At 35.4% G+C, this 27,825-nt stretch overlaps 1 protein-coding gene and 1 long non-coding RNA gene across 4 annotated transcripts in view; one reads left to right on the plus strand and one right to left on the minus strand.

Annotated features, from left to right (window-relative positions):
* The window catches only part of LOC105149488 (uncharacterized), a 41,881-nt gene that overhangs the window by 9,743 nt on the left and 4,313 nt on the right, over positions 1–27,825 (minus strand). The window contains exon 1 of one of the 2 annotated variants that reach the window (XM_011061935.2): positions 5,138–6,084. The exons of the other annotated variant lie outside the window; for it this stretch is intronic. The gene's annotated coding sequence lies outside the window, so the exon portion shown is untranslated. Of the gene's footprint in view, positions 1–5,137; positions 6,085–27,825 lie in introns of those variants that run through there. 2 annotated transcript variants of the gene reach the window in all.
* Positions 18,066–20,517, plus strand: LOC147909740 (uncharacterized). 2 transcript variants are annotated; one of them, XR_015545177.1, is made up of 3 exons: positions 18,066–19,047; positions 19,287–19,354; positions 19,960–20,517. It is a non-coding gene; the product is annotated as an uncharacterized LOC147909740 (long non-coding RNA). The 2 variants fall into 2 exon arrangements; XR_015545176.1 differs by having other exon boundaries at positions 19,287–20,517.

Raw genomic sequence — 27,825 nt, forward strand, 5'->3', positions numbered from 1 at the left:
CTACAATCATCGCAAATTGATATTGGCAATGAACAAAAATTCCAAGGAATATACTAACCATAGTGAATGAACATTTTTTTCATAATTTTTATGTGAATTGGAACATTTTTCAGAAATACTCAGAAATATTCGGAAAGTTTACATCTTCTCTCAGAATTTTTCATATAAATAAATTCTGAAATATTCTGAAATCTCTAATCCCATAATTTTTAAAAAGTATTTTTAAATTTTTTAGATTTTATAACATTTTATCAGAAATTATACTTATTATATATTCTTAAAAATCTTAAAACTTTTATACGATATTTCATTATTAACATGTATGAAAAATTCTACGAAAAGATGTAGATTTTCTGAGGAATGTTCCAATTCGTATAAAAAATGTGAGAAAGTTGTAAAGTTATAGAGAAATTCTGAAAAATTATATGAAAAATTCTGAGAAAAATTTCACCAGGAATTCAAGAAAAAGTTAAAACGATTTTGACGTCATAAAAGTTAAAATAATGATTTTTTTAATGATTTACAACATTTAACTGTTTACTGACATTGAGAATCAAAATAGAGTCATTTTGATCTTTTATTGACTTTTATGTATTTCATAGTGATTAGTAGTGATAGAACACAATACAACTACCGTAATCATATTACAAGTACAACAAGTGTATTGATCAATAAATGTAAGCTACTGTTAAATAATAATCGATAGATTATCGGAGCAACTCGATAAATTGTAATGTAATGGTAGTAATGGTATATATGGCGAATGAGGTCAAAATACAGTAAAAACGATACGAATCCTTATCTCATGGTAAAAGGCAAGAACATCTTCATTGTTTATTAAGATTATTTCGCATATACGTGTTCCTCGAGAAAAGCATTCCGCGGTGATAGTCGCATTCCCAACGCACGTCGCCTACCAAAGAAATATTCCGTAACGACTAGCGGTCATCATAGTTACTCGTCTTCTCTCATTTCTACTTAATCGTTCTCATCCGACAGCAAATGCATCTCAAGATTCTCACGTTCGTAACAAGTTCACGCGACCTATTCACGTTCCGTTTGGCCGCATGTCTTGCGTTAAAAACAAATGTCTGAAGGAAACTTCATACGCTGGAAGAAGACTGGAGAATTAAAGAGATCGATTTTGTAACACGATTGCGTTCCTCGCATCGCTCCGCTGCAATTAATTCATCAACAGCATCGACTTGCGTTAATGAAAAGCGTGATAATTGCAGAAATTTTCTTGTAATATAATATTAAAAATGCAACATATAAAATTGATAAAAATATTTTGTCAATTTTGTTATAGTTTGTTTAAATCTGTATAAATGTTTATATATTTATGGCAACTGGAGGAAAATATAAATAAACGATAATTCCAAATCTTTCATTTTCATCTTTTCAATTAACTACTAAATTAAAATTTTAAGCAGAACTTATATAACAAAAGAATAGTTTATTAAAATACATCAGAGATAATCATGTAAGATAATATTAATTTTATGTAGAAAAAAAAAAATATAAATCATTTTTTTCCATTATAGCAAATTTATAAGAATCTTTTATGATTTTCTCTTGAAACGAAGTCTACTCGCTCTTGATATCGTGGCAGCCTTCTGTGCCAGTGGTGCGATATATACGTATCGTTGTTACTTTATTTTAACCGTCGCGGGTGAATGATCAACGCGACAAAATAAAATCGCGGCAACGAACGCGGCTAGCACTGATTCAGGAAAATATCTCGCCGGCTTCTCAACGGCGCGTACGCCCTTCCACGTGAATTGAGTTCTCCACGCGGTGCTTTTTTTAATCCTCGTGTAATTTAATTTACGTCTTTCCCGGTACGTTCGAGCGGCGATGGTAAGTTTAATGAGCGGGCATAACAGTTCTCGCTTCAGGAAATGAACAATGATTAGGGGAAGTAACAGAAGCGCGGTATGGTTTACATCGCGGAGCGATGTAAAAATATTCGGTGTGTGTTTCAGCGTTCCAGTGTTGCTATGGGAAAGATTTTACAAGTTTCGAAATGATGGGTTTTTCATTAGGGCACCATTGCGTATCTTCATCGATTATCCGCGCTTTGGCATAGGAGTTTTCGATCGATTCCGTATGCGCACTGGTGATCGCGATGGTGATCGTAACGCATCGGAGTACCGATGTGTCGAGGAGCAATGATGGTGCGCGAATTGGAGCAAATCGGAACAGACGAGAAACATACGTGCGCGTACGTGATAAGGCAACAGACGCGATCATTGCGATCAGCGCGATCAGTGGCTGGCAAATCGATTGCGAGCATCGAACGATCATCGATCGAATGTTTTGTCTATAAACAACGCACGAGCTGTATATGACGTATACAGGAGCAGTGTAGACGAGCAGGTACGACTTTGCTGTACGTTGCATTAATACAAAGTAGCGGAGGAATGAGAGATGTCCTGTCGGCGATGCGCCATGTGGGACGTGGGTGGGCCGACAGGATGCGCTTCCATAATCCAAGGTCTAGGCGTCCCGTTGCACGGAGGAAGCCGAGCGAGGAACGTGGAAATCGTGGAATGGGGAGCGCCGGCAGTTTGATAAAAGCGTATACGAGGAGGAGACGAACGGTTCCGTCGCGCCGAGCCACGCTTGTATTGCCGGTACCGGTCCAAGTCCTGACGATGCCGGTCAGATTCGATCCGGCTACGATTCGATCCGACTTTACGCGAAAGAACAGAATTAGCAGGATCTTATGGAAGCGATACCGACCGCCTCGGAAGTCGGTATAGAGTTTGATGCGAGATTGGATTGAAGAGTCAGAACCATCAATTTTTTTAACGATTTACTTGGGATATGTCCGAATGTATTTAAAAGATCTGTTTTTTATTCTTGAATTAGACTGCACTAGAATTTTTTTTTCTGCCAAATACCAAATCTACATACAGGATGCGTTATCAAAATTTGGACAAATTTCAATTTAAATTTTCCGCTATATTGTGCCTCCACCAGAGGTTGTTGTTGGCGTCCGAGAAAGCTTGATGCTTCTAAAGTCAGTAAACAGTCATATTCTCAAAATGGCCGCGACGTTGAAACCAAGTGCGGAAGATAATCGAAGATGATCGAAGTCTTCTCGCTGGGGGCTCAGCAACGGAAATAATTCGGTTCTTTGGATATCCGAGATCAACCGTTTATGATGTTGTGGCAAAATATGGCTTTAGAATAGTCCAACGAAGGTTCCAGTATACCAGCGAAAAAGAGTCATTCGAAAGAACGCACCGCGAGAATCGCCGCAGTCGTTGAAAGGGCTCAAGCGCTGATTTTGGGTGACCCAGGGCAATCGTTGCGAAAATTAGCATCGATTGTTGGTGTAAGCGAGCCAACAATACGTCGAATTGCCAAGGTGGACCTTGGATATAAATCTTACACATTAAAGATACGATGATGTCTGAGGCTGCCAGGACAAGCCGAGTTGCTCACTTCGGCTCCCATTCTGACCTCCCAACTGCCCAGATTTAAATCCCTTGAACTACTACGTAGTTGAAAGGATCACAAACAAGTCTCGCCATCCGAATGTGACGTCTATTAAGGATCGCTATTGAAACAGCATTCGTCGGCATAGACAGCACTACATTACAGCGTGCATGCGAACGCTTCCGAGGATAGAGGCCGTTATTCAAGCTAATGGGAGATGTATCGAATAATTGTGCTCTACAGGGATCCCCCAAATACCATGTAAAAGGATTTTTTGTAATATTTAATTTTTCATTAAAAACATTTTGTTTGAAGACATTGTTCGATTTGTCCGGATTTTGGTGACGCCCTGTATCTATTTCACTTTAAATTCCAACAATATATACTTCAGCTACAGAAAACAGACCTAATGTGAACCAAGTGTAAGTCTACTTGGACGATCGCTCATTGAAGTCTTCGGCCAGTTCAATTTGAGCTCCGGAGTCAAAACGCAAAGCCATCGACACTGCGGACCAAAAAATTCAACGTGAATAAGATTTCGGAGACTGTAAAGTGTTGATAAACATCACTCATTGTCAGATGTGTACATAACACATTGAATTTTTTTGCGTCGATAGCTTTATATTTTGGCTCTGGAGCTCAAATTGGACAGGTCTGCCTTCAGCGATGACGATGAAGAAGACTTACGGCAAGCAATGCAGAAGGTATTTGCAAACAAGCTCTATTTGTGCTAAAAGGAGAAATTTGCTGTCGTTGCGACGATCGTAACTCAGACGTCGAATGACGAACGCGACGGAGGACGCTGAGCAAGTATTCCGGAAGTGTGACAACGGTAATGGATAACTGGAAATCGTGCGCCATCGACACTGCGGACGACGTACCTAACACGCGGTGGTCTCCGAGATAGCCGGGAATATCGCGGCTACCGTCCCGTCCGAAGTCACGTTCAGCATCGTGACGGTATTTGAACGACCACTAGATAGATCATAGCAACTACATAGAGATCACAGCAGCCGTTTACGCTTTAACGCCTCTCGATCGCGGTTGCCCGTAATACGACTTTGCACACTCGACATGGACATTGATGAAGGATAGTAGAAGGATAGTCGCGAGTTTCGATCAACTTTGGTTGGAGAAACCAAGTTAGTTAGTTGAAAATCGCAACCGAAAATTGTTTAATATTACGATGAATAAATGCCGCATTTAATGAATCGTTACCTAATTTAATTCGATGTCTATTAACGACATTAGGTGTAATTTTGTGAATGTTCATGATATTAATAAGACTCATTGATATCGTCAAGATTAATTATAATTGTAACAATCTCAGCTGTTAAGCTGAGTGGTAGCACCATTATTTACAAAATATAGATCGATATTCATAGTTCTTGTTTTAAGACTGTCTTATGTGACGTTCAATATCCTAGTATGGTTCTGTGACGTTTGGTTTATAATATTTTAAGACTTGAGATGATTTTAAATATAAGAATCAAGTATGAATATCGGCCATATTGTTAGTATTAGATTAATTTTTGCACTTTGTTAGTTTAATAGAAAACAATTATATAAGTGTACACAGTATATATAAGTAATTAGTTAGAAAAAATGAATTATTTGATCTAATCTAAAAGTATATGTCCGTTAGTTGCAATTCGTATCGAGATAAATTTTTTTTAAACTGCAGCGATACCTGGATCGCACTCGGACCGGGTTGGTCCGCTGGATTTGGAAGTCCACGGTCTGTCCTGGAGTCCTGGTAATCACTTCATCCGCGCTCACTTCGAATCAACGTATCCTCGTGACTCATCTCGTACCCCACACAACGACAGCCACGAGTTCCCGACGGCATAATCGCACGGGGAAACCACCATCGTGATTCACCGTGATTCACGACGTGGATCAGGGTGCAGGATGAATTCCTTCGGCGTTGCGCGAGGACCGGGACTGATTCACCGAAAGCTCAGCTCTTCATCCTGACAGAACCGATCAAGCACTTGAAAGATTTCTCGCGTCGTGGAGGATAAAGCTGTGCGAATTTAAACGATGATCCGATGTTTCGAATGAGATTCGATTCCTGTGTCAGGACCGGACGGATCGATTAATGGACCTCGAGATGCTCGGTCATCAGCGTTGCGTTGCAACGAATAGTTATCGATCGTTTGACCGCATCGTGTTAGATTAGAAACGCACGATTCAACTGTAAAAAAATTCTGCGGTAACACTGAACCCTACAATATCCTGACGTGGACAGCCCGTCGCTTCATCAGGAAACCATTGTTCGCTGTTTAATTCCGCTTACGCGCATTATTTTGCATCACAGCTGATTTCTTAAAATTACTTTGCGCACTCATTAAATACGCGAATAAGTAGATAATTTCATTATTGGTTCTTCAAGTGACGAGAAGGTCGGACGCCTTCTCGTCTTGAAAAATTCAAGTTTGGGAAAAAATGAAACGCGTGCCTGTGTGACAACCTGACAACAGATTAACGAATAGTAAACGTGTAAAAGGGACAGGAAATTCGATCGCACGCGCGTGATGCTGGAATAGAATAGCGGATCGAAACCGAACGGTTGAGGTTTAGCCGTGACGGATGCCGGGCTTGTACTGAACGGCTTAACCGGTATACACAACCACTGACCGTCATCATCGCAGCCATCACCGGTCTCTCCCTCTCGTTCTTTCTCTCTACTCCTGTTTTTCTTTCCCTTCTCGCTTCTTCACCGTCTCTTCTTCCCGCCGTGCCGACCGCCGCGTCTTCGTCCACCGCTAACTATTATCGCCACCGTCACTCGACCTTCTTCCAGCGTGTATATATCTCTCTCACGGCGATATCGTCCTCGGGATATTCAAAGTTACGTAGTGAAAATCGACCGCGAACGTGCGTGAAAACGTAAGAGGTTCGAACGATAATGGTAGGCTACATGGAGAAACAGATAGCGGAACATCCGATATCGCGAGATGTGATGCCAAGGTCCGGCACTTGGAAGGAGGAAGGGTAGTAAGAGCTTCTATGTTACTTTCAGCTTCCGCTTCGCTACCGTTATGCCACCGCTTAGGGGAAAGGGATTGTTTTCGCTATTATGATGGTTACAGCCCGATATACTTAAGAACGGCATGTCGCGTGACTCGTTCGACTTTTCACGTGATTCTTTTTTTTTTTTTTTTGATATATTAACGTGTCGTTACGCTACCGTTTCTTTTGCATTTCGATCATATTGCAAAAAGTAAAAATAAAAATTAAGGAAAACGCCAATGAGATATATGTATATTCTTATTATATTTTCGTATATATTTTTTATCGAAAACGGGATGATGAAGAAGAAATTGAGAAATCAAATAAGAGCGATGATTGCTAATGAAAATTGTACCACAATTCTTCTTTGTCAATATATCCTCTAAATCTCTCAAAATGAATCTCATTCTGAAGAGTGAAATCTCATTCTTACGAAGATTGAAAACGAAGCCGCTCCTTTTCAAAAACTGGCCCAATGTGAAATTCTACTCCAAAGAATTTAGAGAGTATTTATTATTTATCCATGCAGTTTTATACGTTAATTAAGCGATTCAAAAAATTTGACAGATCCATAATACTAATTACAAATTTCGGAAGCGCGCGTAGATAGCATCGAATCGCAATGTAAGGAAAATGTAAGGCCAATTTTGGAAACGTGGACATACGAGACATCGTTTTCTCTCCGTCCCATCCGTAGGAACCTAAGCTGTGGCATGGCGAGAAACGAGAATGCAGCACGAGACACGACGGCCAATGCGGAGACGACGATCTAGAAGAGGATAGTGAACAGGACGATAGAATTGAGAAACCAAGTAAGAACGATTACACCCGTGACCGTCAATGAAGATTGTACGATAATTCGTCGTTAATCTGTCGCTTTGGACGAACGTGCGCGGTCACGTACGCCGGTAGCGTTATTCAAACCGAGAGAGAGAGAGAGAGAGAGAGAGAGAGGGAGAGAAAAAGAGAGCAATATGACTTCCGTAAAATGGGATTCGAAAATTGCACGGCAATTTTATCAATTGCAACGTAGCATCTATGCGCCTAAAGGATCATCTCGATGAAAACTTTGATACCTCGCTGCTCGCGCCGAAGAATTGCTATTATTACGAACGTAACGCTCGATCAATTATTTTCGTAAATTATCATACAGTAGAAATACATTGAGAAAAAAGCCTAACAATGAATAGTAATAGTTTGTCAAATTTGAGTGAAATAATTTCAATTGAATGTTAATATAATCAAAAATAATTTTATTTTCCTAAATATTTAGTTGTTACCGAACGCTTACAATATTGTGTTTGATAATTTGTTAGTAAATATTTAGAAAAGTGAAATTATTTTTCGTTATTTTAATTGAACATGTTACTTTGATTGAAATTATTTCACTCAACATTTAGTACCTATTATTACCCTTTTTTAGAATATAAATTGTAGAACACGAAGAGAATTTTTTTTTTTAGGGTTTACCCTGAAAATATGGTGGTTCTGGGACAACATTGTATTTCGAAGAATTTTTTATGTAAATTTCATTCATTAATAAAACTATCATAAAATATAAAAATCTTTAAAATATTGTATTGTACCACAACTGCCATATTTCCAGGATAAGTTTTAAAAGATAATTCTCTCCGTAAAGAGACCGTTAATCACGATTAATCAAATATTAATGCTTATTGAAATGAATGTTGAAATGTATTTAGCAAGTCGGAAGTAATTTTGGAGACGAACGAATCCATGTCGCTACGTAACATTACCGGAAACGAGAATCAGACGGTATCGGAGTTGAACTTCCGCCAAAAAAGAGAATCGTGAAAACTTTCAGTAGCTGTTAATCTTCGGGCAACGTTCAGTACCCTCGATTACCGCGTCGATTACCGCGTCATGGCGTAGATGGCATACCAACAGAAATTCCTTTAACTAGTGCGAGATAGAAACTGTCGTCTTATCAGAACAATATCTCGTACGTCACATCTGAAGGTCAAGGCTTAGTTTGCTTCTTAACGCGACAGGCATAATTCGAATTTAATAAAGATAAGCTTAATATTCTTAAAGATAAACTGCCAAGCATTATTAAGATATGATTAGAATCTTTAAGACAAAATTTCTCAATTGTTTTAAGCGGTAAAATTTCTGTAGCGTGCTCTATTGTTGTTAATATTGTCACACGCACGGTGTATTGCGATTAAATTTTACGGGTGTAAATAAAATGATCGCGAATCGTATTTTAGTTAGGTCCTGTTGACGGTCACCAACGGTGTCTCGCATGGCACAAACGGAAAGTTCAGGTCACCGATGCCCGCTGTGGCATGTGTGAACGTGTTAAACAAGTTTACCTCCCTCGTGCTCCTTTTTGTAACGCGTTTCGTAACACGCTTTCGTATAAACGCGATACAAAAATATCCTTTTTTTTTTTTTGCTATCTTATATTCGTATAAACGTATAGTGTACGATCGTTTAATTTCGCGAATTGTTCTTTTTTTTTTTTTATTTAATAATTATGATAAACGTGAAATTACAGGAGGCGTATACAAAGTGGCGAGATATCGGCGAGGAGGGAAAACGTGCCGGCGGTCGATTAATGAGCCAATTGCAATTGTTCGAATTTTCGATCGACCGATACCCGTTTGTAGGCTGATCCGCTCGTGTAAGCACAGAGGCAACACCAGTCGAGCGTAAGTACAGATTAGCGGTAACTCTCTCGGACGCGCGGCGTGGAGCACCGAGCACCGAGCACCGAGCAATAGCCGTGTCCCATTCAGGTAAAGGCCAGTTTACACGCGGTTTCCTCACTCCTATCTGCATTAAGCGCAGACGAGCCGGAATAAGGAGGAAGAGGAGTGGAACAAGTGGCTGCAGGTACTCACATTTTCTTTCGGGACAGCAAGAAACGTTTATACCCACGCTGATCGGTTCTCGGCAGGAATAAACATCTTAACGTGCGTGACCGATTCTGTAAAATTTATACTTTAGTTTGATCAACACGGAAGAAATTCTGGTAAATTATTCCGGGAAGGAACGTCGGGAATGAATTGTAGTTCAGGAATTGCATTTGTGGTAACGAAGCAGAATTAAATCCATCGAGTACTGCTTCTAAAGGGTGTTTTTTTAAGCCCGATAGATTTTTTTAAGCCCGATAGAACTTAAAATTGTAAAAACTAACACAGAAATTAAATTATAATCAAAAAATTTTTTTTAGTCGAAAGATCAATGCATGGCATTAACATTTGAAAATGATTTCGGGCATATGGCCACCGCGGCTGTTTAATTTAATTTTTTGTTTTATTTTTTACAATTTCAAGTTCTATCGGGCTTAAAAAAACACCCTTTACATTGCGACATACTATTCTCTAATAAATTCTATAAGAAATTTAGTAACGATAATATGTATGTAATACATATTATTATTATATATATTACATATATATAATATATATTATATATATATAATAATATATATGTAATATATATTATTAAATAATGATATTAATAATATGTTATTTCTATATTATAATTGTATAAAATTCACCTGGCCTCTATTTCTTTTGTGACAAGAGAAATGGATCGTGTGCAAGATTTTATGGTTTCATGATAACTTAACGTTTACTTCTAGATTATTTCTTGATTGATAGCGATTTGAGAAAACTATGAAAGCATAAGATATTGGTTAATGATGGCGTTATTGACCGTGGAGTAATTTCCGTAGTGAATCGATCGCAGCTCAATGGATCTAAATGACTATAGCGAACTGCCGCTATGCCCTAAAGAAACGTCTTAGTCTCGATGCCAGTCATCAATGCCAAAGCATACGTCGCGATTGAGAGAATCGGAGAACGATCCGAAGGAAGGATGCGAGTAAGACGGAGCAATAAGATGATTAATCCCTCTTCTATCGGCTGACACGAACCCAACACTCTAATGACACGGCCAATGTATAATACTTTTAGTTCATTTCCCATCCTCTTGCTCCTAGTTGGAATACCGTACGGAGGCTCGTGATTAGTGACTGAACCCTTTTCGAATGTATTCAATCATACATATTACATGTAACTACAGTAATCATGCAAAGATGACTGCTAAAGGAAACATCATATTCTCTTCGGGGCGCGGAGAACATTCTAATCTTATGGTATTAATACTGATCTGTATACCTTCACGGGAAAGAATAAACGTTGGAAAAATTTCGCATTCGCTTACGCGATTCGATTCCGACGCACGTGACGTATTTACGTTCAACAGCGCGCGATCGAAATAGAATATTTTTTGCGGTAATTATTAGCAGAGATCGGTAAACTAAATAGAATAATTGCGACGTCTCGAAATCTCTTGATTGGCCGTAATCTTTCCGGAAATTCTTCATTGTACACGCGTAGTCGTTTTTATAGTGGTGACTAGCGAGAGAGTTGCGGAGAGTGAGTCGAAGGTAATCGATCGAAATTTCAATGAGCGGGCAAAGGCGGCCTCGTCAACGTAAACCTGTCATTAATGTTGGATATGGAAGGGAGACCGGTCCATGCATCAATGTGTCCAAGTGTGATTACGGTCCTGGTAGCGAAAGCTGGGCGCTATCGTGAATGAAATCTTATTCTTATTATTATGTGGGCAGGATGAGAAGCATTCTCAGCGCATTCGATAGCCTCGTTGCCCTCGCTACTTATGCGGCACGAATTTTTCATGGGTGTGCCGTCTAATCGATTCAAAGTGATATACATATAATGGGAACCGGGTCGAAATCGTTTTTTCATTAATCTTTTACGTGGTCCGCCGAGGTGAATATTGGCGTCGTGGTTAGCGAGTAATGAGACGTTTGTGAGATGCTGTTTCTCGGAAGTATCCATCGATTTTCTTTTCAACGTGACTCGAGGAAATCCATCTGATGTATCATGACATATCTGAAAGTATGAGAGAGATACAAGGGAAAAAAGCAGCTTCAAGTCAAGGCTCGAGTAAATGAAACGTGAATTTGATTTAACTGCGTAATATTGTGCTTAATATTCATTTAATCGACTGACGGCCGTCATAAAGAAAGTAGGATGATTATGCGCGTAACGTTTAGATGATACGAGAATTTATGTGGCCTGCGGGAGTAGGCGAGGGTCGAGGATGACGTACTATTTGTAATATAATAGAGGACTTCATTTTTTAACCTCGACCCATGTCTAAACAATACGATCGCCAACTCACCGTGCTCTTTGCATTTAAAGTACATTATGTGCGTATATGTCATATATTATGACATTTTTAAGTACAAACTTTGAGATTTTTAAGTAAATCCGACTCAACCCGTTTTTTTATTGGTTTGATAAACAAAAATGTGTAAATAAAACTTGTACTCATAACTCTGTGACCTTCTATAAATAATTATTTACTATTTAATATCAAATCTTCATCTGCTGTATGATACACTTGTGTTTATTTTTTTTTATTTAAAATATAAATTAATTAGTATACTAATGTGAATAATTAAATTATATTTCGTCACTCATAATTACTTGCGATAATCTGCAATATATTTATATATATTACTGTCAACCCAGTTGACATTTCGTGTGGAACGTTTAAATCTTTAAACCCAACCCTCACTCTCAGAGGGCAAAGGGTTAATATACTGTTAATACCGCGATGCGCGACGTGAACGTGTCACGTTGCACCTTATCCACATCTCTATCGAATTACAGTTGGCGAGAAACTTTAATTATGGAATGGGCTGTCACTATTAGTATATATATATATATATACACAGATACACACAGATACACACCTACCATTATAATAAATGTTACACCGAGTGGAACGTAAAATATATTAAGTTATTATATTATAAAGTTATTCTTGCAAATCTAAATGCATCGAATTTTTTTAGTGTGCCGGAAGATATACTCCCCTAATTGGATAAATAATAATAATCTCTGGATAATATAATAAATAATAAAGCAGAATACGTACAGAATGAGTCATAAATCCGTTTTAAAATTTCGTGAGCGTATTCCTGGATAAAAAGAAACAGAAATGTTTCTGTAAATAATAATTAGATCGCAAAAAATGTTGAAATAATGAACAAAAAATAGTAGTATTAATGATTAGATGATGACTTTATTTAAAAGTTAGATAGTATTTTTTTATTTACAAAAGATACTCAAAGTATCCTCCACCATTTTTCACACATGCTTAAGCAAGAATTTGATACGATACTCGGTCATTCAAATCTATTTGTGTTTATTATTTCAATAACAAAGTTTTTACGAACATTAAATTTGTTCTTCCTTTTTATCCAGAAACACGCTCACCAAATTTAAAAACTGTGTACACATGCATTTGTGAATGTTGATAAACTTGAACGACTATCGATCGAAATAGATGTAATGTATATGTTTCTGTTTTATGTAATAACAGGAATCTTCTGTCTTAAATAAACCATGTATAATGTCGACATATTAATCTTGATAGCTTGATAGGAAGTTTATATATATATATATAATAACAGGATCATCTGTCTTAAATAAAGCACGTATAATATCGGTATACTAAACTTAATAATTTGATAGCAAGATTACATCACGTGTGACAAAGTGAGGAATGATTGCGATAGGCGCTTTAAGGTTTGAAAGCGTGTATCGTGTATTATTATCACAACTGGCAATTCGAGTTGCGTCACTCCGTCGCCTTGCGATTGGCAAACAGGCGCGATTCCTTCCGTGTTCGATTTTAATTAATCATGGCACTTAATCGGAATAATTAATTAGGCGCTTTCCACGCTCAACTGCGAAAGTCGATATTAGCTCGCAGTTAAACCACGCTGGATCTGTTAGGTCTCTGGCAGGCAGCTGGCTCGGAAACTGTGCCTGCTATGCGCCAGGAATACGAGCGCGGTAAGTCGTTTACCGTTACCGTTAATCGATGTCTCCGAGCATTACGTTTTACTCTTACTAATCCTCAACGAAAGTCCACGAAGAGCCGGCGGTATGCACGGCGATATAAACGCTCGACCGTGTCGGCAATTACGGGTCCGCGTCTTTTACCGTCGAGTCAGTATTTCACGTTTCAAGAACCGCACCGGCCGCCCAACGTTACGGGGAGATGCAGTTATTGCTCGCGGACGAACAAGGATCTATGTCACATCGGGCAGGTTTCGAGAAAAGCGACTTCGAGGATTTGGGCGGCTATAAATTATACTGGTGGCCCCAAAAGCCAAGTCAAAGTGGATAACACGGGTCCGCACTTCGCGCGGTTGTCTTTATAGCACGATATAAAGAATATATTTCGTTAATCTGGTCTGATAATTGTAATTTATTCCGTAGACAGTCAATGTAAGTTAAAAATTAAGATCGTGTGTTTTCAAACACATCCTAATCGTCACCGATCGATATTACTTACGACAAATCTTAGAAAAGGCACTTATCTTCAATAATCTGGTAGTCCATTAAATAGATAGAAAAGTTATCTATCTAATTTTAATAAAAATATTAATCTGGTTATTTAATTATTTTTGTAATCGTAAAGTGACGCATAAATAGCGATGAATTATCAAACCGTATCAGTATAATTTAAAAAAATTACGTAAAGGTAAATTTATTACAAAAACATTGTAAATTTTATGAAAATATTGATTTAACTTTTATAATAAAATTATAATAAATTGTAATAAATTGTACATAAAAATAAATGTATTATAAAATTCTACAATAAATATATTTTTATGAAAACAAAGTGCAGAATAAAACTGCATTAATATTAGATTAATGTCTATTTTCACCAATATAAATTAACTTTAATCTTGCTTCAACTTACTCTTTATCTTTTTCTAATTCTTAAAACTGAAAAAAGAAGAGTAAGTTAAACCAAGATGAAAGTTAATTTACATTGGTGAAAACAAGTATAAAAAATATAAATTGATTAATAATTACATCAGTCATATCTAATTTTTGTAAATGTTCGTGAAATACATATGTAATCTGAAAATTTTCTATATTTCTCATTGCTTATTCATTCCATATTTTTATCATTGGACACTATTTATATTTAGTAATAAGAAAAAGTTAATGAGATATAATTTAAGTACGCATTAATCAACTGTCCTATTTGCATAAAAATACATTTATAGATATATGAATTTATTACGTAATATTACATTAACGTAAATATTTATTTATTTCACTATTTAAAACTTTAAGAAGTGAAATCTCATTCTCTTATGCCTGTTTCTATCAATTAATAGTTCAATTTTAGTTTCGATTCAATTAATTTTTTTATCTTTTCCTAATTCTAAGGATTAAAACTGAGATTAAAGTTAATTTACATTGGTAGAAATGGATTAAAGATTGAAAATAAAATAACTATTTTTCAAGACTAACTCAAGTTTCTTCAGAGCGAGATTCCACTTCAAAGAATTTAGAAAGTCTAAGAATTAGGAATTGTTTAATATCTTTATTAGACTGTGTCTAAACCAGGTCTGTCCAATTTCAGTTCCGGGAGTCAAAACGCAAAAGTGTTGATATGTCTGAGCGATCACGCTTATCAACACTTTACAGTCCTCAAAATCTTACCCAGATTAATTTTTTGCGTCGATTTTGGCTCCCGGAGCTAAAATTGGACAGGCTTAATCTAAAAAAGTTTACGAGTTTGAAACTCAATCATAGTCCATTTATCGATTACTACGTTCGAACGCAAAAAAGTATCCGACGCGATAAAAACTAGATTTGTTCGCGTTATTTAAAGTCTCAAAAAATTTTTTCCCACTTAAAAGAAGATAAATTATTAGACGTTGAGAGAGAGAGCGAGAGAGAGAGAGAGAGAGAGAGAGAGAGAGAGAGAGAGAGAGAGAGGTGTAGGGAAGGGGAGAGAGGAGGGGAGGGGCGAAGATACTGCAAAAAGTACAAACCACGTGAACAGATCTAATTTCGTATTTGTCTTACGAAACGTTACGAGATCGTAAGCGGTAACGGATTAGCTGGCAAAATACTAACATCCGCTCCCGCGTCTTGCGGCATCCGGCGTGCCAGAGTGTGCCTACGTCACACGGTCACCTTGCTATCATTCGCGCGGCGACACTCAAGCGAGCACGCAGCGACGCGAGCCGTTCCATGCATCCGTAACCTTACCTCTCGACACGATCGCGACAAGTCACGACAAGTGTTGGGAGGAAATTCGATAATTCTCTGTGGACACTTGGCGATTATAAGAGCGCGCGGTTAATTAACTCCCACGATTAATGTCTCGCGACCGTATCGAAGTGACGGCCGTTTATTAAGGTAGATATTTCGCGTGATTTACTCGTTTTAAATGGAAATCAACATGATAAGTGACGGGAATTATTGTTTCATCGCGATATTTCACGACGCTTGCTCTTTGAACGTAGCTTTCTGTCTTTTACCGATTTTCTAATTCAATATAATTTACTTAATCGTTTTTTAAAGAGTATGGATATATATAACACGCAAAAAGATATTTTGCTGCTAGAATTATAGCTGGTTTTTTTTGTATTTGATAGAAAATTATGTATCATACACATAGAATTTATAGTATAAATCTAAAAATTCTTCTATCTCTGTCATCTATGATTAGATGCAATACATATCCAATATCGCAGTACTTGTTAGAAATTTATCTATTTCAACTATTTTTCATATTTATATAATTTTCGCTATAACTGCAAGATCACTTTTTTTTTGAGTGAAATAGAGTGCATCTTTGGAGAATCATTTATTTCATAAATTGAAATAATTTAAAGAACGAAAAGTCACGACTTATTTTGGCTGTTTATATAATACATTTTGTATATTTTGCAGAAATTATGCGTCCGAAATTTACTGCACACGAAAAAAGTATTTGAATTTTAATTACATAAACGATGTAACGTGCTCTTTTAGTACACACGATAATTTTCCGGTCATTTACTATACATAACAGGTTATTCATGTTAATTTTCGTCACCGTTTATAAGTATACAAAAATTATTACGATGATTCTTATGTATACTTTAACATTCTTGAAAAGTATTTGTACAGTTATGTGTAAAAAAAAGAATAGAGATCATCATATAGTCGCAGTATTTTTGCTTTTAGTATTTCAAGGAATAGAAATGCACAGGACACGAATGACCCAAACTTGTGTAATTAATTGTGAGTTAACCCTCCATAATTCAACCGGAGTTTTGGAGAGACACAGACATATTTCAAAAAATTTTGAATTTTCAATTATTCTATTTCAAATTTACAGAGAGACATGCATTTGTTTTATTACCCGAAGTTACATGCAAAGAAGGCATGAAAAGGAATGAGAAAAAGAAATAAGAAGGCATTTGTGTTACAAAAAAAATATAGAAAACGTTTCGGGTCATATCATTGTAAAATCGGGTTCTTAAATGTTAAAAGAGTGTACTAAAATTTTTTCAGATCTTTTAGAGTCCGAAAACCCTTTAAAAAACAATCAGGAACCCATTGAATTAGGAAAACAGTGATAAAAACGGTGAATTATGGAGAGTTAATTTGATTCGCGCGTATTAGCTTGAAGTTATCGTCGCTATCCTTGAACTTGTCGCCGTCGGTCATTGATGAATCGTCGCCAGTACGGAACGGATCGACTTCCGATTTGTGACGCGTTTAATCAGTAAGTATAGCCTCTATCAATTCCGTATCTTGACATTCATGGATCGCGTGACGAAAGATTGGTACTTGTATACCGACGACTTGTTAGATCGCGTGTTTCGAGACTCATTTAGATAAAAATCTGTAATCCAAGCAACATAGAAGCAACAAAGTATCGGACGCATTGTTGAATGTTACGATCCGTGGACATTTATTTTCAATTCGTTCATTTATTTGCATATTGCGTTAAAAACAGAGATCTTAATTGCCTAAAAATGATAATATCGTATGCCGTTTGTTAACAAACGATTACAGCCGTTACGATCAAAGGTTATGAGTTATGGCGTCATGGCGTCACAAGTGTCGCGTGAAGTTGATCGCATGTCTCCTACGCCGAGATTCATTAAAGGGCGATTTACACGGAACGATTTACTCGCTTTCAGCAGACATTTAATGACATTATTAAGGTGGTTCTTTAGTAAATCGAGTTGCTATAGAAATGTCTAATTTTTTATATAATGAAGTTGATATATTGAAATTGACATGTGCAAAATTCTATGGTAGGTTAACAATGAAATGAGAGAGAAAAAAAAAGTTAGGAAAGTAATTTCACATGTAACTTAGTGACAGATAAGACTTACAGAAGATAACGCTTCTTTGCAACTAACTGCACACAAATCTTATCATAGACTTTTCTCAAAAACGAGATTATAATAGTTAAAATAATTAAAAAATTACGATTTTAATAGTCACAAAAAAGAAATGGATCAACGGCTATTCTGAAAAGATATTTACGTGCATAAACTTGCATATAAATTTAATCTCGAAAAGTAAACATAATCTCATCTTGTTTTTATTCGAAGAATGAAGATGCAGCTCTTGATTCGTGTTCTATACTATTTCGTTAGGATATACATGTAGTTTTAATATTTTATCCAAATTATGCATTACTTTATCCAAATTAGACATTTGTAATTTTGGTGAGTCCTGGTGAACCACCTTAAATTTTTGGCACTTTACTAAAGAACCACTTTAATTCATCAGCGAATTCTCTCGACGCAGTTTTTATTCGCTTAAAGCAAACTTCTTAATTCGTCAGCGGATTTCCTAATGAAAACTTCTCCCACACAATTATTTTTTATTTGCTTGCGTCTAAAATTTTGAAGTCGCAGCGTCGAGTGGTCGCTGGTGATCAGGGCTGGGCATGTATTTGAAATACTTTTATTTGAAAAACAGTATTGATAAGATAATTATATTTTGTATTTTGTGTTTGTTCGGAGTACATGAAAATATTTTGTATTTTGTATTTCATGGGATATAAAAGTATTTTTGCATTTTATATTTCAGTATTAATAACAAAAGATTATGAAAGTATTTTGTATTTTGTATTTCAAATACTAACATTGATAATCAACCTTATTATTTTAATTACAAAATACAAAAAGCTTTCAATCTTTCGATTTTAAATACAAAATACGTAATACTTTTATGTGATCCGCTGAAATAAAAAATACAAAATATTGTATTGCAAATAGTGTGTTTTAAATAAAAGTATTTCAAATACATGTTCAGCCATGCTGGTGATCAAGCGAAGCTGAGCAACGTCGAAAGAAACTCTAGAAACTCTAAGACGTTTGCTAAAAGCCAGTAAAATCGCTTCCTCCTGTAAATCGTCCTTTAACCGCCATCCGTCCTTTTATCGCGCTAATTCGGGCGCGACGTGGTATCGCGAATAGAATGAATTTCATTAGTTTCGTACAATTGTACTTGCTGTTTCGCGTTAATTTATTGTCGCAATGTAATGAAGTGCGTCGGGTCTACGTCGGGAGTGCCGTGCAAGGTGCCACGCGATCGTCGTATCGTGTTGATTACTGCGTAATTAGTTGACGTTTTCGCGAGTGAGTAAATGAGTATGTTTGTACTACAAAAGCAGCATCGAAGGAACAAAAGACAAGGAGAAGACATCCTGGAAAACATCAGACGATGATGGAGTAACCACGTGGTAAATAGCATGTTACTTGTTATTAAATATTAAATATTATTTTTCTTTGTGAAATTAATTTATTTCGGTTTTATTTGTATCTTATTTATGTAAAAATTTAAGAAGATTTTTGTCGGAGAATTTGTACAATTATTTCATTAACAAATTCGTTTAAAAGAGAATAAAAAATAATATGGAACATGATGATCTGAAATGGTGATCTCTATCTTTTCTAATACACAATCATGTGTGTAATGCAGCCTGTGCAGCAATGAGGGAACAAGAGAGGAGGAAGAGGCTTGGGAGGCATTGGGCGAAACAATCATAGGTAAATATGTTATATTCGTAAATTAAATATAACATCACTTTTTATTCGAGCTGGTATTAAGGAATATGCGTGTATTTTTGAAAATTAATTTTGTAAATCAATTTTTGCGATAAGTTAATCTGAAAGAGGAGTCTGAAGAAGGATCTGAAGGGCTCAATTCGGTAGCCGAAACTTAATCGTAATTTATATTTATGGTATCTGTTGTTTAATTTTTTCTAATTAATTACATGTTTTATATTTGAATTTATACTGTTTTCTTTATTTTTTTAAAATTGTATTTTATTCTATTTAACTGTGTTAAATTTTCAATGTGTTTGATTCTTACTTTGGCCTTTATTTATTGTTATTTAATATCACTTTTCTTTGTAAAATTAATTCATTCCCGATTTTATTTGAGTTTATTAAAAATTTGAGAAGATTTTTATTGGAATTTTACAAAAGTCTATACTTGGGAGATAGAGATTTTTGTCAGGAAATTATTATTTCAATTATGTAACAATCTACTTAAAAGAAAATACAAATCTTAATGTGTGTGTATAATATAGACATTTTTTGAAACGTTATGGACGCCATTATAATGTGGATTTTATATTTGTATTTTACAGAGCGACGTTAAAAACTCCGCTGCTGCATATCGCGTTTCGGTGAGTGATATATTATTTTTAATCTGGTGTAATGGATCTCTGTGAAAGAACATTTTATTGATATAAATTCATTACTCTTTAAAATGGATGGGCTACGCTAGATTAATATCAATATATAATCCTGGAAAATATGTATGTTTGTCGATTTATTGTGCATGTAATAGGAAATATATTTATAAAATAAGTATAGTAAAACTTATCATATTAATTTATTGGAACATTCGGTGTATTGTTGCAGGATATAATAATATTATCTTATGAAATATATTTCAAATTTGACTAAAATTTATGGAATAAACATGCAAGCGTATATAAAAACAAATAACAGAAAATATTACATTTTTTTTGTCGAGCTTTTTATGCACTCTCAAAATTTTCATGAAATATTAATAGAAAGCATTACGAGAATATAAAATTTTAATAAATGTCTAGACCGTTTCTTATCATATTGTAATATATTAAATTTTTTGTTTATATATAAATAGTAAAAATACATCGAAAACGTGAAAAAATAAATAAGTGAAAGAACATTGAATAGTTTTAGAATATATTTTTTATTCTTTTTCATGATATTCTCTTCGATTTCACATGAAAATTTAAATAATGAAGATTAGAAAAGGATGTTAATGTACTATATGCATTTCTGGGTAAAAATAAAAAATAAAGTAATATCTTTCGATCACAGTAAGAATATTTCAAAATGTTTTTTTATTTGACAAATAAAATTTCTTAAATAAAATTGGAAATCTTTGTCGCTGCTCTACATATTTATTTCCTTTCAGGATTAGATATAATAAGCTGATGCACAAGAAAAACAGAGATATTTTTCAATGCAATATCATAAATGGAACTGACAATAAATAAATAACGACATATTTCACAATTGTGTAGCATATGTGGCTTCTAATTTATGAAATAATACATTAATGATTATTGATTGAAATCAGTCTTACAATGCGCCAATCTTATTTTTGCGCCGATCTTTTGTAGCCTGTCCATCCAATTTATTTGATAAATTGAAAGGTTAATAATTTGTAAACGATTCTGGGTAATCCTAGACGTTCTTGGACAACCTTGGACATACAACAAATGTTCTTTTAAGAGACACACGTTTTATGCGTTGGACTTTCGATTTCTTTCACATTCTACAATAGTTTTGAAAGTAAAAGGAAAATCGTGGACGCAGCCCTATCTAATGCGAGCGTAGCGCGTGACGTTTTACCGCTAATTTGGAGAAAGTACAGACATAATAGTCGTCATTATCGACGCTGAATGGACACTATGCTGACGTATGTGCCTATATGTACGACGCGCGGCTGACATTGCTTTACGTTAATCGACTGCGAATTAATAGTCTGCGAATTAATAGTCTTTGAATCAAAATTTGTTAGTAATATTTCTAAGTTGTATTAGTTGTATTAGACAATCATTAATTCTCAAGAAGATATAAAGGAAATTATATAAAAAAATTGACTCTAAGTATCTCTTCATGAGAATTAATTGAAATTAATTGAAATTTTACTTGATCTGTCTTCCTATTTGACATTTGAAAAAATGAATAAAACTTTAATTAATTTTAAACCAACATTTAATAGAGATACCTAATTTACAATTTAAAAATGCCAAAGCAACATCGTAAAATTTCCTCGCTTAAATAAAACGTCAAAATGAATTTTTGATATGACATAAATGGATAGGAGCTACACACGCAAGAAGTTTTTTGCCAAAATCATATATTTCAAATTAAAAATGTAAACGTTTCGGCCAAGTCTTGGCCATTATCAGTATAATAAAGAATGCGAGATGTTAAATAATAGAACGCCAATTAGGATGTCAAAGTGACGTTCATATCTGAAAATTATTCTGATTCCTCGATCTTTTGACATATGAGATTAAATCTTATTTCTTGATCGCTGTATGTTAACCAAGGAATTGCCAAATTCCGTATCAACACCGATCAATTACTGTTACAATTTATTTGATGAAGAATATTCACGAAGACGGAAAAATTTTATGTTAGTATTATACGAATATTATGTAATTAAATTGGTGTACTTATAATTCGTGGTTTATAATTACACGAACTTTCTTACATAATATTCGTAACATAAAATTCTCCTTCATATTAACATAGAATGCTCCTTGCCTTTTACATTTTCATGTTATTGAGCCACCTCTAATAACTATTGTTAAATTTTTTTTTTATATGATTTTATATATAACTACTCACAAAAGTATTCTTTATATACATATAACTATACTTTTACGAGTAATTATATTTAGCCATTTAACTTGGTGAAGAAGTTTCTTACGTATGAATTAAATATGAAATTTAAACATACACTGTTAGAAAGTTCTTAAATTTTATTAAATTTTGAGTTACACAATTTGAACTTAGTTACATTAAATTTAATGTATTTATAACTAAAAAGTATATATATTTGTGTACATATACATAAAATTTAATGTATCTTTCATAAATTTAATGTCACGTTCATTACATTTAAGTTATTATTGTAACTTAATTTTCAGTTAAATCATTTATTACTTTTAATTTCGTTCATAATCACGAGTCCTCCATTTACATGTAAAGGAAGCTCGTGGTTACATTTCTAACGGTGTATGTACATATGTATATATATATATAAAACCTACTGATTAGTCTAATAAAGGGCTGTACCGACGCGATGTCGGATATGAAGCAATAAAAAGAATTTATGTATATCGATCATATACATGCTTGTTGACTCCTGTTTTTTAGACGTAACGTTTAATATGGGACTTCCTTCCAGTCTTACACATGCTCGGTGATTATGAAGGTAGTGAAAGTACCGGGGAGATGAGGACGCATGTGACGATTCGTTAGTGCGTTAATAACTCGCGAGAGCATCGTGTAATTGGAATGCATTAATAAACGTGAATTCCAGTGAAAACGGCCGGAGTGCGGGGAAGCGTGGATGAATTTTTTGTACCCTCCTCGTCGCGCCACGGCATACTTTCAATCGCGTGTTTGCGCGCACGCGCGCCAAGTAACGTTAGAGCAGCCTCGCTGCGGAAACATAATGTCTCGCATATTTGGAAATTTTGTCGAGTCGCCAAATGATTTTTTTTCATTCGAGAGAAAGCCCCTCGTATACTCGGTGAAAACCTTTCGACCACGTGCGGAACGACACAACGTCGCAATTTATCCTTATTTTCCACGTTTTCTGTGTCATATCACTGTCCGTTTCGTATGGCAGCGTATTATTTAGTGGCACAGAATCCGCGAATCTTATTGTGCCGTCGCTATAATTAGGCGTTCCTAATTCTAACCTTTAATAATTAATCGCAATGGAAAAGCGAAAGTTTTTCAATTTAGCGAAACTCTAAGCTAACCGCATGATGAAGTATAAACCGCGGTATAATTGATATCAGATTCATTAATCAATCCTCAGCGAATTAATCCTTAGCTCTGAAAATATATCTCTGGGTATATTTGTTTTACAAGATAAATTAATCACATAGGAGGTACGATTCGTGATATAAAAGAGTAATTAATTAAAAATAATAATAATCTTTTTAGACAACAGAAAGGATGAAGTGATATAAAAGAGATATGCGATCTTTTAAGCGTAATTTGTCTTACGTTTGAGACAGACATATGTTTCTAGTCAAAGGATTACGTCTTAAGAATGTCGCACATGCGGTTAAAGGGGGTCGTCGTCGAAAAGCGTGTTATCTACGATCTGTGATCTATCTCGTGTCATCTACCTGGACCTCACATATTTTCTTGTGCGTTGACGTAGCCGCTCTTCCCACATTTAGATACACGTCGTCGAGTGTATCGAGATCGAGGCCGATGGAAAAGTCGACGGATCTCTCTTAAGAAGGTCGATGGGTGAACGCCATGGACTTGAAGTAAAGAAAGAACGAAAGAGAGGAATTAATCGCACGTAAGAGTAACGAGAGAGCCGCGAGCGCCGGTGATATGCATCGCGTGTGTACCTATAATATATATATTTCGTGTGTACAACACGCGCGTGAATATGCACACCTGTCGATCGATCGTGCCGGGAGACATCGACGGGTCGATACGATGATCGGCAAGATTAGATCCCGAGGTCGCGATTCGTCCGTTTTGTCGCGATTTAGAAATCTCTCGTCGCCATTTAGAGCAAGTTGCCCGCGTGTCGTATATCCGCGTCGTAAAAATTGATGGCGGGCACTAGTACAACGAGTGATTGTATATACTGGAAAGGGCGTTTCCGACGACTGGTCTAGCATCCTAATAGCGAATGAAAGCGCTTGATCGTCCGCTTATATTAATATCACGCTTTTCACGATTCGGCCACGGATTTCTTCCACTCTGCCAAACATCTCTCGAGTAACGAGAGACCGGCCTCGCCGGTCGTCCACGTCTCCGCCGGTCGTCCACTCCCGTGAATCTCGCTTTACGAGCGGGCTACTTGCGCAGACAAGCGTAATTTCATTATTCGCGCTCTGCTCATTAGTCGCGGAAATAGTCGGACGAGCGCGATTACATCGGCTCTCTAGATTCGTTCGAATTGCGGGCGCGCACGGTACGCTTCTCCGTATAACGTTTACAACGGGAAGACAAGAGACCGGACGTTCAGAATTGGTATCTCACGAATCGTAGGCGTAGAATGCGTGACGTATCAAACGAAACAAAAAAGCGGAAAAAAAAAAACGTACTTTCCAAGCATTACAAACAAAAAATACGCATAGCTTTTCTAGAAGAGACGTCGGAACAATAGTGGATAACAATAGTGTAGATTTCTTCAAGTACCAAGATCGTTCGCTCTCCATGGGCCGATGGCTGTGGCCGATCCCAATCTCTCGATCGTGATCGCTTGCTACAGGGGATAAAAGTGACCTACTTTAACGCACCTCGTGTGTGTATCGTCGCGAGTGGCCGCGGCAACGCCGACGGATATGATTTCTCGTGGCAATAGGGTGTTATATCCCGAGGAAATTTTGTCTCTTTATTTTATTTTCTCAACAACATGATGATGAATTGTGCGAAATTTTCGTGCAGTCTATTCGTGCATCAATACATTTCTTTTTTCCTTTCCTTATATAAATTACAGCAATTGGCTTATTATATATGCAACATGCAATGTTTACAATATTTAGTATCACGAAAATTATATAGCAGTCACTTTATATTTTCGCTCATATTAATTTATTGAAAATTTCATTTCAATTTTGTATTCTATCTTATAATGAGATAAAATTAGAAAAGTTTTCTCATTGTTAAAAAAATATTTTATGCTTTACGATAAATATCATTAATCGTAAGTTTTTAACACATGTAATAATATAAAAGAATAGCTCTGTAATATATAATATTGATAATTTTTTGTATAAAATACACGAGACGTTGCAATTCTTCTTTTGTTTTCGATTCTAATTGCATTTATAATAAAATCGAATAAAAAATTATATGTGAGAAATCTTTTCGACGATTAAATAAGAAATGTATATTTGAATTTAATGGCAGATAATGATATACTGAGGCTGCTACAAGTGAATTTTCGCATCAAAGCCATCCAAAGGTGAGGCAAATATCGAACTACCTAGAAATCGACTTTCAATCGGCACACATTTCTCCACCTATATATTTCGGAGGTTTCAATCAACGGTACGCTAATGATTTTCCGTGTTTCGAATAAAATCTACGTCTTGAAATTAATAGAAAATTCTAGTATAACAACGCTTTTTCCATATATTCCCGTTATAAAGGCTTTCTGAGTTTAACTCTTAATACGCAAGATGTAATTATAATTGTAAGTGATATTTCGAGAAACGCGAGTAACTTCGACGTTAAATTAAGATCCCACAAATAATCATTAAAATAACCAACCAAGTTCTGGCGTTCCGATCTTTTAATTAGCCGCGTCGTACCGTCAAAAGAAACGTCTATTAAAATTAATGAAATGCGGTGCTATTTCTCGGTGATCGCAGTGGTAAATGTTTCCGGCCACTAAATTTTATTGCACTCGATTTCGGGGACAGAGTGGACCACCTCGAAACCGCGTTAACGAGTCGAGTTGCGCGATTGACATACATTTGTACCTTCGCGAGCATTTTACTCACCAATTAAACAGCTTGTTCGTTATCTGTCGAAAAACTAATTATCTACAGTGTATAATTACACGAAAAGAAAGCTATCTACAGTGTATGCATATGTGAAACAATATATGAAATGCTATTACAAAATCGTGAAGATTTTCCTACAGGAAAAATTTGATTCCGAGAACATTATATCATCGAATTAACTCTTTTGTAAAGAATTCTGATTAATTTTCAGAAATATTTTTCTTAGATATTTTAAGCAAATATGCAATTATGAAGTATAACACATTTGGTATAAAATATTATATATAAAATTTAATTTTCACAAAAGCCCATCGAAAATTTTTATTAAGAAACTCACTTTTTCTCCTTTATATTATTAAAAATAAATACAGTAAACTATTATACTGTGTCATTTCAAATATTAAAAGTTATTTTTTGGTTTCTCCTTTTTCTATTGATGTATCAAAGTGCTTACATGTTGCACGATTTAATTGACGCTTCGGTGAAGCTTGGCGTAATCATGCAGAGATAGGGATTAATGGATCCGATCGTTTAGTTTCTTTTGTAGAATTAGCACGGTATATAAAGCATCGACCTTTATGCATCGTTGTGCATCGCTAATGAAGAGCTTTCACGGAAGTTCCCTCCTTCTGTAATGCGCGCGTTAATTCCAATTTATTTATAATTACAATCGTGAAAAATTATAACCGCCATAAAGGAAAGCTTTATAGCGTCGTTACATATTACACGTGCGCGACGATGCAACTAATAACGTAATGCTAACGTGAATAAATATCTGATGGGTTTCCCCTCTCGTTTTTCATTACACAAGTTGCTCCGTACACGTAGTCAGAGATTCGAGTGTCTGTTATTAATTGGCCGTGGGAGAAATGGTACGCAGAAAGAAAGAACAGAGATAGTCGCGTATTTACTACCATAATAGTTTAGTATGTCATAAAAATGTCTATTGACTCAACAATGACAATAAATGCTGCATTGTATGTCACGTTCATGGCTTTAGGTCAAGCACACATTATAGACGAGTAAGACCGCGAAATACCTAGATAGCGCACAGAATATTTATGATAAATATTTATTGTATTAATATTAATTTTTTTAAATGTTATTTACAGTGAGTGCAAAAAGTTCGTACAGAGAAAATATTTAAAAAAAAAAACTTTATTTTTAAAAAGTAAATATCGGTAAATATTTTCTAGTGAGAAATGAGTCATTGAATTTGATGTTGAATCAATGTCGATATGATGATTTCAACACCAATTTCACGTCGATATATACCAAAAAGAATGTATTAATTATAGAATGTGTGTGTGTGTATGTGTGTATTAATTATAGAAAATATGTCATCTGAAAAATAAGCGAAAATTAAAAATTATATTGTTTGAATGCTCAGAAAGTATTTGTACAGTCGAGATATTTAGTTTCTAAAATCAAGAATATATGCGAAGCTCATTTGTAAGAATAGAATATATTTATAAAATAATTAATTAATACTTATTTTCTCTATAAATAAGACTTTTTTTTATAGAAAATTTCCTTGTACGAATACTTTTTGCTCTCACTGTAGATATTTCATACATACTTTACATAAAGCAGATTTCGTTATCTGACATATTTTACATAAAGCAGATTTCGTGAAAGTTAGATGTTCGTTACTTTGCAAATTTGCTTAAAATAAAAAAAAACCAATATTATACCGCGATATGGACTGCCATCTACCTACGTTTTTCT

Source organism: Acromyrmex echinatior, chromosome 5, assembly GCF_024713525.1.
Source record: "Acromyrmex echinatior isolate Ae372 chromosome 5, ASM2471352v2, whole genome shotgun sequence".
Taxonomy (NCBI): Eukaryota; Metazoa; Arthropoda; class Insecta; order Hymenoptera; family Formicidae; genus Acromyrmex; species Acromyrmex echinatior.